Genomic DNA, 13,567 nt, shown 5'->3' with positions numbered 1-13,567 from the left:
AGGTTGGTAGCTAATTGACGTTTACGGGCGGGACGTTGAAATCCAAGGCTCAAGCAGGCCAGTACATCCATGCTTTCTGATAAGGGAACGCCGGGTTATTTTACACCACGCGAAACCCATCTTTGACAAATACCGAGAATAACTTTACAACTGTAGGTACTGAGGTTTAGATATCTTAATATTCTGTGTTAAAATGCTTCTTGATGTAAGTAGGATGCTCAATTTTTCTTGTCTTGACTTTGCAAACAGACGTAACTTAAAATGTACAGCCAAAAACCAGTGTGTATTTCAACTGCTCACTTGCCAGCAGTAGCGATCAAAGCATTACACGGAGTCCCTGGACACGGGTCAGTCTTATCGCTCTGTCACGTTCATTGTTGGCGTTATACAACCAGTTTGAAGTCCCTCATTTCGTCCTCTCAATCTGTGAGTCGTGTGTGTGTGTGTGAAAGAGAGAGGAGAGAGAGAGAGAGGAGAGAGAGAGAGAGAGAGAGGAGGCGTTTTTTTTACTTTTATCTGCTAACAAGGTAACCATCAGGGACTGGTCAAGGCAGTGAGGCCCCCCCACCCCACCCCCCCCACCCCCCGCGTTGGTGATCGGTAGAACAAATTAATGAAGGGATTAGGGAGGGCAATGACAGATATCTACCGTTAATTCTTGGAAATACTGTACAAAGATAGCAAGGTTAAAATGATAGGCACCGACACGACTATAGGTAAGGCATGAAAAAAAAACTTTAATACATGAATGACATTAACTCCTAGACGAATATTGCCTGCAATACGCTGTGTTCAGACTCTAGTATTTCTTAAGGCCAAAGGGTAAAAACTGTGCTGTTCCGATAACCCGATCTACCCTATTTTTTTTGCCTGCCGACCCTGAACTTTTTAGAGCTACATAAACACGGAAGTAAAAAAGAAAGTAAAAAACAGTAAAAAACACATGTTTGTTACCTAGCATTTGATTTTTGCTTGAACGAGGACGTCTTTTATGTTTTTATTCCTTTTATATGTATGATACATTTTTCTGGAAATGTTGTGGCCAGTGTTTGATCGCCCTAAACCTGGCTGTGATATCGCACCGGTATCTTTGGCGTGTTTAGAACGCGCTCGGGTCATTGGGGTCATCGCCAACCCAATGACCCGAGCGCGTTCGTTACACGCCACAAGTACCGCTGCGATATCAAAGCTACTTGAACCCCTGAAAAGTGCATATTTAAAATAAAAAAACATTTTGGGAAAAAAATCCCTGCCGACCTACCTACCAATGTTATCGGAACAGCACAATTTATGTTTTTTTTTTTCCTAATCTCCATTCACACATGCCGGTCTCGAGATTGCATTGTCCAAATTTACTTCCTCACCATGTTTGAGATAAGAGGTAAAACAACGTACGTAACGTCATGACACATCTGTCGAACACACAAAACGGCAGACTGACGATGTTCTCTTCACATGTATCAGCAGCTCAGGGTTCGCTAAACATGAAAAATTACACCAAATGTATGGGATTTATCTGAAAAGACGATAATATGGGGCAATAATACATTCTCTGAAATTAAAAGAACTTTTATTACTAAATGGGTACATCGAATTGTGCGCGAGTCCTTATGGAAGAAGAGAACTCTCTGCTGGGAACAGAAGAATCCTTCATAAAAGTTCGTTGCCTCCCTGAAAAGTTCGTTGACCGAAACACAACGTAACTGCATTTGCTAGCTGTGATATCGCAGCGGTACTTGTGGCATGTATCGAACACGCTCGGGTCATTGGGGTCATCGTCACAATCTGTGGCGATGACCTTACCCACAACAAGTACCGCTGCGATATCACAGCTATGCATTTGCCTACTTGCTAGTGGAATACATGCAGCAACTATAAGATTTCACTTTACATGATCCAAACTTTACACCTCATAGCACGTTCAAGGAGCATATAAGAGTTGGTCGTTCGCAAAAAAAAAACAAACAAAACACAAAATGAGCTCAGGCTCTGCGCAGCAATTTCAAATACACTGGCATTGTAGTTGATTGAGTTTACAACGCTATGGATCGGTCAAGTGGAGACAAAAAAGATCGCTCGGAAATTGGAATAAAAAAGATGACACACCGAAGTGCTGTCAGAAACATGGTATTTTAATCCCATGCTTATGTGAGTTGTCGTCAGTCGATCGAAAATTTTCATTTTCTTGTCAAAGCAAAACAAACAGGGTCAGTCCGATGAGAGAAGCAAATTAAAAAGTCCGATAAACCGCGACAAAAGTTGCACATAAATTGCGATGTAGGCTACACCGTTCCGTCACGGACAAGGGTTTTGTTTTCATGAAAAAAAAACCCACAAACGAGTCTTTTTTACATAACACCTAATTTTAGCCTACATGTGATGTTGGCGGTAATATTTGGGAGGTCGCAGATCTCAAATTTATGGCTTCACTACGATTTTTTAGTAACTAGAGGAGTTTTTTCAAAACCGTTCAGATATAGATTCTTGTGTTACGTCACTATTAGCATACCTCGCCAGCATTTTCTCTGCATGTTCATTGAAAAGTGCCCACTCATAAAAAATTAGGAGGCAGGCTTGACATTTGTCGAATTCATTCACGGACTACGATATAATGTTTTCATCCTCTGAACTAGACTTGGTTCAAGTCGGGGATTAAAAAAATCATTTATAATAGTTTCTCTTGTGTCTGTCCTATTTCGTACAAAGCTATTCGGAATTTGGAAGCCCATGCGACGTTTTCCCAGCCATTGCATGCATTACCTTTGAGTCTGCCCAGTGTAGTGAGTTCGTTTCTGCCAGATTCCGGGTGAAACTCCCCGTTTCACCCCACTCATCGTCTCCACTCAAATCACGCACGCGTTTCACATGAAAGCAAAATATAATTCATTGCGTTCACTCCACTCAAACATTCAAAAATCACAGACTTGAACCAAGTCTACCTCTGAACATGAAGTTTCTTAGTTTGAAGCAATTATCCTTTCATCCGTGAAGAGTTTTTACTGGTCACTATTACAATTTTCACTGCCATGTTGTTTTCTCAAGATGCAGACTGCTTTTCCGTGCAGTCAATCATAGACAGTTTCTCTAGGCTCTACAGTCCATGACTAATGCTGTTGATCGGCACATGACGTCCTTATGTCACGTTTGATCAAAATGCCATTTCTGTATCCCCTTACGACAGTCTCACTTCTTGTCATCATGATGTTCTCAATGAACAGTGGTTGGTTTGAAATGGTCCTCTGTGGCATGGAAAGTGTCAAAGCAGCAAACTCTAGCTTGAAACTTAACTGAAATCCCGCGGAATTGTCCAAGGTCATTTGAGTGTATTAACGGACATCCATGATCCACTGAATGTGTTTAACTTACATAAACTCTCGGTGTCGAACGGAGGCAATGTGTCCTTCATCAAACAACAATTGTACTCCCAAATCTCTTCTTTGTTCCCTTAATCGTCGGATGACAGAAATAGTCTACAATTTCTCCCCAAAACGGCAGGTAAAAACGTTGTAAATTGACTGCTGAAGCAGTGCATGATCCATGACTTGCTATGGTGCAGTGCTAGTGGAATTCAAATGCTGGTGTTGGCCAAATTAGCCAATCAAGTGTCTCTCGACATGTGATCTTGTAAGGTCGAAGTTCAAATACATAATAGGCTGTGTGACCTGTGACCTCGATGCTCTCATTTATCTGAAACGTCAGTTTCTCGAGAAATGCAGGTATTTCGAGGTATCAAAAACGGAGGAGTGAGGGACATAGTGCGGGACACGCAAACTGCAATTTATGCCACTCTGAGGGACGTCCCGCACTGTGTAAATATTGGACTCTGAGGGAACGTCCCGCAGAGAGTTAAAAACTGGACTCTGAGGGACGGGGGCGCCCCCAACGATGTGCACTGGTATAGCACAAAATCACGATCGGGCCTATGGAGATCGGGCTTACTAAACATTGCGCTGCAGGTCGCCGAAACTGCATGTACTACTTGAAAATTTATCAAAAGGCGTGTAGGTGAAGAGAGTTGCGTGTTCCCCATGTTGGGGCTGTATGCTATGGGCAGTCTTGAATTAATTGGAACGACGAGGATGAAATTTACGCGAGACATGTTGCCATGTTGAGACTGCTTCAAAGCATGGACTGTGAAATTTTGTGAGGTCGACAAATTAGGTAACAAAAAACCCTCAAACGCACTTGGGTGTCACATCAGAAGTGGCCGCGATTACAGACGGAGCGATCTGTGACACTGCACCGGCCGCTCGACGGACGACGCGTAAGTTAACATCGCGTGCCAGCCCTTGGAAATATATTGTAACTCCCTGACAGGCAGATTAGATGGTCTAATGGCGTTTGATGCATTGAAAGTTTGTAAAACTAATAAAAAATGACATCACCGATCATAAGAAACGTGGTGTTGAAGATAATAGTTTTTAAGAGAAGACTATGACGACCATATTTCTGTAAGTATTGTCTAACTTTAGAAAACCAACATCTGAAGATTTACTTCAACCAACACTTTTGGATTTGTTCTACTCTTATTATAAGATTTGTCGAATTTCTGGAAAGTAGGTGTACATTTTCGATGTCTGTGTATCGTCTATACCGAAGTCATATCAGAAATTGTATAATCAGTTCGCGACAGCGTAAACCTCTCTCTCTCTCTCTCTCTGGCATTTTTCAATGTTTTATATTGTCGACATTTATATATCAGTCTGAAGTCACTGCTCAATTCAAAAGTTGATGTCAATTTCCGTATCGGGCATGGTCTCTGTCGTCACTCTAATCGTTAGTTTTTTCCTGTTATATTCGATATCAGACTCAAAACACAACGTGAACAACGCTGATAATATATTGCATCTTTCGTATCGAAAACCGGTAAAGTTCGTAACTGGTGACATGTTACAGCCTGGAGAAAGTTCATCACCATCGATCGAATGTCCGTGACGCTTTTGCTTGCCAATAGACATATTGAAATGCACAGGGAACTTCGCGGTATGGCAAATATATGAATTTTAGAGTGAAAAAAGTCTTTAACTTTAAACTGGCCGTACAACCAACAAAAAACATGGCGGAGCAATGATACCGACTTCAGAGACTTCGAATTTTTTTTTCATTGCGACCGCTGGTGAGAGCGAGTCGTCGAATTTTTTCCCACTGGCTATTTGGCTTTGAATTTCAATTGCCATCATGTGCTAAGTTAAAGCTAAAAACAAGACAGGCGTTCTCTGTAAATCAATAAGCCTTCTGAATCTGAAAAAAATCGGACATCTGAACCTCAACACGCAGCTTGAAAGTTGTTCTCCGAATCAGGACAGGGACATCGGCCCGGGACATCGGTGAGGCCGGATTTCACGTAGTAGCTATGGAAACCGACGGCTCGTTCGTTGTAAGAAAGCATGCGATGTACGTCTCATGCTCCCTTGGGCCGTGGACTTTCGCCGTATCGCCTCTACAACACCGTCTATTACCTAACCATGCTAACAATCACACGATAGTTCAGTAACATATGTCTTCATTAATCTACCGATCATCGACCGTCGAACACTTCAAAAACAATGGTCGCGGTCACGGATTCAAAGACGTTCACAAGAAGACACTATCAATAAGTGGCGCGCAGAATTATTTTTACTGGTTTTGAGAACTTCTAAAATAATATCACCAATATCGGTTCAATGTGAGATTACAAGTATTAAAATTGGGGGGGGGGGTTACAACTCTACAGTGAAAGACATAAACTTCGATCACCGTCGAAGTTTATGTCTTTCACTGTAGAGTTCTTTTTATTCAAAACACATATCCAGAAGAGTCCCACAGAGCAGTCAAATGAAAGGATAATTGCTTCAAACGAATGAAATTGCACGAAAGAATGAAAATCAACAGCACATCCTGGACGTGATTTAAAACAATAGCGCTTGTGAATATGATTAACAGGGACGGAAAGCACAGAACTGTAAAGTACTGGAAAAACATGCCGTTTTTCTCGCAATTTTAGCAACTGTAACGACCCTTTATTCTTTACTAATACCTTTCCATAATTGAACAATTCCCTTTTCTGACCCAAGAAATCATATTTCAGGATTTCTGTTGCAATATCTCGATGGCATAGGCACTATCTAAAGGGGACTTTTTGACTTCTGTAAATTGTGAGAATTTTAAAACACAAGACAGGAGTCAATAAACTAGAACTAGTGTTAAAATCAATATATTATTCTCTCAATTTGTCCCAAGGCATTTATTTCCATGATGAATGGAGGCAACACTGGTAAACAGATTGTACATATAGCCTACCTTTGATCAGCAAGCAGTTCTACATATTAGGGCTTACACACACAGTGTACAATGATGTACAGAACTTTAAAAAAGTACTCTGCTGGGAACGAGCATGCAGGTGTTTACACTATAATGGGCGCAGAAAAACAATGGTCACGTCCATAGGTTCAAGGACGTTCACGGGGGAGACACGATGACAAAGAGTGTCGTAAAATTGCTTTATATACTAGTTTTAAGAACATACAATATCTGGTCATCGGTGTACCGCTACCTGTGAATCGAAACGACAAGTGTAGGCCTATAGATTCGAAAATTTATGGGAGAGACACCAAGACTGAGACCGACGTAGCACAACAAACTATTCCGAATTGTGCGTCCGTGTTTAATACAGACATCTCTGTAGGTGATTCTGGTTTCTCAATCGAATCAAAAGTCCGACATTGACAAAATTGACATAAAATATGTCCTAAAAGTTATGTTTTATTCAACTAACTGATTCATCTCCTATGATATCCCCTAAGCTACATGTAAACAGTCCGGAAAGACTGACATCGATGTCTCCCGGGCCCCCATGCATACAGTATGACCGTACGTGTTCAAATATTTCTTCACAGTTTTGCAAAATATCTCGTCAACCGGGCGCATGGGCCACGTCTTTGTACGTTGGTCAAAACTAATGACACTATAGGTCAGCATATAACATCGGTCAAAGTAAGATTGAAATATGCAATGGAAGACGAAAATGCTTTCATCGATTGACAAAAATGAGAAGGAATGAGTCAGTAAATATCGAACCATAAAGGGGAGATCGAGACTGCCATCATCCCCCATGATTAATCAACTGGGAACAAAATATATATTTCGATCGACAGACTTATACAACCAGAAACAGCATTTTATTCAGCTTTAAAATAATACACTGCCTTTCCTATAATAACACCCCGTTTGCATTTTGATCTACTGTACTCTGTACCCGGCGTTATATGGCCTACTACATGTGAGAGGCCGTATAACGCCGGGAACACACAGACCTGTACGCAAGGCTAGGACTGTGGTTGCTATGTCATAATCTGTTCACACGAGAAATTACGTCTCCAGACAGATTTTACGTAAAAGCATTTCGATAAACTTCGAGGCACGATCTGCTTGTGATATTATACCATTTCTCACCATGACAGTGGTGGCAATCCAAGCGCCACATCAGACAGGGCATAATGATGAATGGGCTACATAGAAAGTTATATTTTCGTCTTTGCTAAAACGAAATAAACGTTAGAAGCGAGGCCTGGCGTAGCTGCATCTTTCTTTTCACGTTCTGTTGGCAGGATTCAAAATTTCGACGACGCTGTTGGCGATCCATTTCAAACGTGTGCGATCATTCAAACTGAAAAGTAACGCGTCAGTGCGTAATGGACCAATGCACATCGTAGTGCGCCCCCCCCCCCGTCCCTCAGAGTCCAGTTTTTAACTCTCTGCGGGACGTTCCCTCAGAGTCCCATATTTTACACAGTGCGGGACGTCCCTCAGAGTGCCAAAAATTACAGTTTGCGTGTCCCGCACTTTGTCCCTCACGTCCTCCGTTTTTGATACCATCGAAATACCTCAGAAATGGAGAGTATATTACTTTTTTACAAACTTTTATGCACTTGAAATCAATCCTTTGAGACATTGGTGTCAGCTGGGATCCATGGTCTTTGGACATGTGTAATAATGCAAGTAATCATTTATAGCCGTGGCAATGACTTTTCCCTGCTCTGAGCGTACTCAGTACTGCTACTGGTATGACAGTGTGAATGTGTTTGGCGGACACATGACAGGTACTTTCTGTGGTTACGACTAGTGAACGGAACAAAAAAGCTTAAATGGAATTCGAGTACCATTTTTGGATCCTTATCATTTAAAATATGTCCAAGGAAATTGTTTGAAAAATGGCAGCTTAGTTGACTTTTGATGTTTTTCATTCATGATGTTGCCAATGGTTTGATATGGAGGTAGCTACCTCAATGGTTTTTATAAATTTGTGCATTCCACGCGTAACCTAATTCATATGTGTTTAACAACCGAGAGTATTTAAAAAAATTTTGAATAAAAAAGAATTAATTTGTCATTTTGTACAATGAACACAGGGTACGTAGTTCGATCATTGTTTCAATTCTGTGACAAAACAGTGCCACGTGGGACAGCTAAAAAAAATCTGAAGTACCAAACTTGATGTGTATTTCATATATATCTACAAGCTTGGTACAAATGTCACAACTACCATGGTGAAAATCCCATAGTGTGTACCAAACTAGTACAAACTTGGTGCATATTTCACATGTTCAATTAAAGTGTGTATCAAATTTGTAACATATATGTACTAATATGTAGCAAGTTTTGATCTTTCGTACGGGACCAGAGATTGTGTAATCAATTTGATTTAAAACAGCGATATAAAACACTGTCAGTAATCTCGAAATTTCGGCTGAGTTTTGCTGTCTGTTCTTATCTATGGTTGTCGAGCGGTATGTGCACTGCATTAGGGTATAGAGACCCTGATGTAATCAAGGTATGCCAGTTCATAAAATCGTGAGAAATATTTTTTCGATGTCGATTTGCCGTACAATGGATTTTTAGGCACAAGAAAGGGCATCATAGAAAAATGGTTGACAGGCGTTTCCCAAACCAGTATAGCCCCAGAAAGAGTTGCGCAGAAAGAGTTGCGCAGAAATGCATCACATGCTCAGCACTATGAACGATGTCATAATGAAATACCAGAGAACTGGGCATTTCCATGAGTAGAAGTTCGCCGGCCGGCCGAGAGTCAAATTAAATCAGGGCGTCACTCAGTACAACGACATTGTCTTTCACTGGATATACTAACTGGCATGCTCACACTGACCTTTGTTTACTTTGTAAGCTCATGGAATTTACTATTCAAGTTTGGGTAAAGTGTGTCATGTGACATGACTTCATACGGGAAATACTTCACGATAACAGGATCGACGCACGTAACAATGCAAAACAAGTTCTGTGAAAAATCGAGTTTGAAATTATTATTACAATTAAAGGTCTTAAAATCGCATGCTTTATTTCATTTATTGTCAACCACTCAGGCTTCAAATGGTTTCTTCCGGAAAGGGAGTCGGAAATAGAAGGGAGATCCAATGGCGGTAACACAGCAGGGCTGATGCGTCTTGTATGTTTATTGGCCTGTTATCGGCAACACTAACCAAAGTACCTCAGTGTTTTCCAGGCCCGGGTGTTTTCCAAGGGATATTGGAAGATTGCGATGGAAATTGGGCTTATCAAAGTTGGTCTCCGGTTCATTTTGACCGCAGTAAATCCATGAAAATATTCGATGATCAAACAATGCGTTTCGATCGCGACTGTAACCGTGACTGCAGTGTGCCTTCTCCATAATCCGTGTTCAAAGTTCTGCTTTCAAACTTTACTGCTATCAAAACATGAACATAACATTGCACTAGTATCCACGGAGACTGAACCGCAACTACGTAGGTCTGTCGTATTTGCAGGATGTTCTTTTCAATACGTACACTCCACGTCAGGTACGTCACAAAAGCTGAATTAGAGGAGTAATTTTGTCTTTTCCGAGGAGGATTAAGACCAGAAACAACAGCAACACATTATGCGATTCGATGGACGTCTTTGTTTGCTGTGTTTCGACATTCTCGCGAGCCGAGAATAATTTCCGCTCCGCTGACCTACGCTAAAATCAACGGGTAGCGCTGAGCTGTTGCCGTAAAGAGGAGTGTGGTTTACGAAGATGTGTTTCGAGCACGATTTTCGCCCTCTCAGAAACTTTTGCAGGGCAGGCAATAGCTCGAAATGTGCAATTGCGCGGTCGTGAGAAAATCCCGCCTCATACTAGATTGATTCGCCCATGCACGTCCACGATATATTCGCCACAGCACCACTGCACTGGCGTATCCTATACTCATACTCATGCAAAGAACCGTTCATTGGTATCTTTTAACAAAGGAGGCCGTGTTTGCATGGAAATGTTGTTCGGTCCGTTAGATAAGTATAATCACACACTGTTGGTAGAAATAGATCATTTAATGCTTATTAAATTTCTGTTTGATGATTTACTAAATCAATGACGTTTATCCGATGCACAGCTGGGATGTTTGGTAGAACGCGTACAGCATCGGCAGTACGCATCAATGTTAGACCCCTTACAAAAATGAGGTCCTGGCAGGAGAGCGGCAGGAAAGCTGCAGGAGAGCGACAGGACTGTTCTGGGACTAAAGCTGCAGAGTTCCAGGGCAGATTTCTGGCCCACAGAATCTGCCCCGCTAGCTGGGCAGATCACTTTGTTACAAATCTGTCCGGCAGAGCGGCAGCAAATTACTTGAATGGTGCAGCATTCTGCAGGAACATTAGTGGCCTAATAATTGTGGCTGATCAGATATATCTAACAACAAATCTGTCCAATAAAGCGACAGAAAATGATAGGAGTGGAGCAGCATCTCTGCACTTAATGTATTTTGACTATCAGACCATGGAGGTAGCAGAGGACAGATCGACTTACATGTGTTCATAGTTGCACAGAGGCGATCAGTATTAAAGCTAATACAGGGTTTTACATGACGCGCATTTCTGCGTCCTTTACGCATAAACCGGACGCAGGACCCCTCAAAACTAAACCACGCGTCCCTTGGGACGCAGCAATATCTGTTGCTGGTGTACACCTTGCGAAGCTGCTGAACACGTAAAACACATCCCAGTAAACCTTACCGACCCCGTACTTTAACCCTTAAAGTGCCGCGTCGGTTTATAAACCGACACGGCATTCTCGCTCTCAGCGCCACGTCGGTATATAAACCGACAGTGATTGCGTTCTATGCTTATGCCTAACTTAGCTATGCATTGCCGAACTCAGCCAGAAGGAGGGTATTCCTGACCCTTTGAACCCAGTTTAGTACCATATAAGGACTAAAATAATGACATCATGCAGCCTAACAATCGAAAATTCCAGTAATTTATGCGAACTTTCTTCAAAAGAGGTCAGCGGTTTTCATGAATATTTAATCAGGTCTGCAGTTTCACCCGTACGCGGATACGGCCACAGTGCATTGAACCATGGAGGTAGTACCTCCATGATTGAACGAAACACGTACGTACGTTTTGAAAGCTTTACCATGCCGTAGACACGGAAGACAACTATATTATGCCAAGCTACTGCCCTCTGGGTGATAGAAATGATAGATTTTACAGTTTTTTTGAGAATATTTTATGGAAAAATGACGCGATTTGGTGACCAAATCGATCGCGATAGTGAACTTCGAACGTATCGGCGGCCAAGATGGCGGCACTGTGTGATGCCTAACTCTCGACATGGAACCCGAGGTTAAGGTTTTCGAAGTCCAAAACATGCAAGATTGAGAAATTTGTAAGGATTCGGTTAAATTGAAGTGTATTTTGTGAATTTTCAAGCGTTTGACTGCCAAAAAGCCCCTTTAAACTGTTGATATTTGACCTCGGCCGTCCTGAAGCGAGACGGCCATAACAGTCGACCCGGTTTGTAAATGAAATGTAGTTGTTCTGAACTGTTGACATTGCGAGACATTTCCTACGTGTTACGCATTTTTTTAACTGAAATAAACCGGACATGAAACTTTTTTCTCGATACTTAGTGGTTTCTTTCCATTTTGTGGCGGATTTGTGGCGTGCTTGTCAAAAAATGTGATCAAACTTGGCGAACGGATTGATAGTATGTATGGTAGTACGAGTCCGTGACTCGATAAGCCACAGATAGTTACACATGCGTACGTGAATTAAACTAATGTAAGTTGGGTCAAACACCAAAATTAATCGATAAAAAGGTTAGTGAAATGTTTTTGTCTTCAACTCTTCATTATAGTTATACAGGCGGTTCAAACTATACAGAGTCAGTTGAATATGCCCTATAGTTGTGTGCATGTGTTGCACAATAGTTACCCCTCCATGTACAATATGGAACCTTGTTGTCTCTGTGTATGCAAATTAATACTAATTGAACACAGTGAAGACCATGGCATTGATAAACTATAAAACATTTTTGTGAAATAAATTGGGACCCCCATATTTTGATGTAGGACTCCCATTTTCTAACACCAGGAGTCCCAGGGACTCTCAAAAGTTAAAAGTGATGTAAAACCCTGTTAATATTTGCTGCGGTATTGTCTATCACAAATATAAAAAAATAAAATAAAAATAAATGAAGTTTGCAGATGGTAGACATAAGCCAAGCGATGTATGAACGTGAGCGTGGGTTTGCAGTGCTAATAGTTCATTCACAGTGTGATAATTAATAGACAGTAAAAGCTGCTATGATGTGATTGAGGCGATCGAGCTACAAACTGCTAAAAAGGGTATTCTGATGATTAACAATGCTGTTTCATGAGTACACTATCAGGCAGCCACAAAAGATTCCTATGAAAATGTTTTCTTTGCCCATCAGGTTACTTTTTGAGCCAATGATAAATTAATCCGTAAGAAAATTCAAAATTAAATTCATGGCAGCAACGAAAATCTCTAGAAAATCGGCCGTAGTCCACGAAGGAAATAATAATTGATAACAATAACATTTCATTGCTTGCTTTTAAATATAGGATTTATACATCGTCTGTGACAATATTTGACCTTACAAATTATCTCATCGACAATTATTTCCAAAAACATCATTTTACTTTGATCAGTGCTGTTACTAAATCGCCGACTTTTGAAGTTTTTAAGACAAGGGAATAAATATCTTTAAATCCATTTTCATTATTGTTATTGTGTTCTCAACCCCATGGATGCATGTCCGTGCACGTACTACGTGTAACCTCAACTCTCCAGAGAAACACACGCGAACACAAGTTTACACAGTTGAACTGATGGGTTGGTTTTCGTATCTCACTCTGTCGCAAAGAATACAATTTTCATTGAAACTTGGGTCCCGTTAAAACCGAAAAGGCACACTATAGATTTACGGTAGTAGTACCTTTGTAAGTTGTAGCACGGCGGCATATGGGAATGCTATACGTAGGGTTTGGCCACTATATTCCTGCTATATTCTGACATCGTGTCGCGACTTAGTCATGGCCACAGGAGCTCTCAATGTACTGTTGCTTGGATAGTCGATCGAACGCTCTAGGTTTTTTCAATGAACTTTCCGTCAGTGTACTTTTTAAACGCTTTTGAAGTCCGCTGTACTTCATGCTAGTTACACTGCAGCGATCGCGAGGACTTTGTACCGGAAGTAATAGTATCACGCATGATGACATCATAGATCATGTGAAGACTTCGTTATGATTGGTCAGATTGGTTAAAAAAACAA

Source organism: Ptychodera flava, unplaced genomic scaffold (assembly GCF_041260155.1).
Source record: "Ptychodera flava strain L36383 unplaced genomic scaffold, AS_Pfla_20210202 Scaffold_38__1_contigs__length_1544198_pilon, whole genome shotgun sequence".
Taxonomy (NCBI): domain Eukaryota; kingdom Metazoa; phylum Hemichordata; class Enteropneusta; family Ptychoderidae; genus Ptychodera; species Ptychodera flava.
This window is presented reverse-complemented; position numbering follows the sequence as displayed.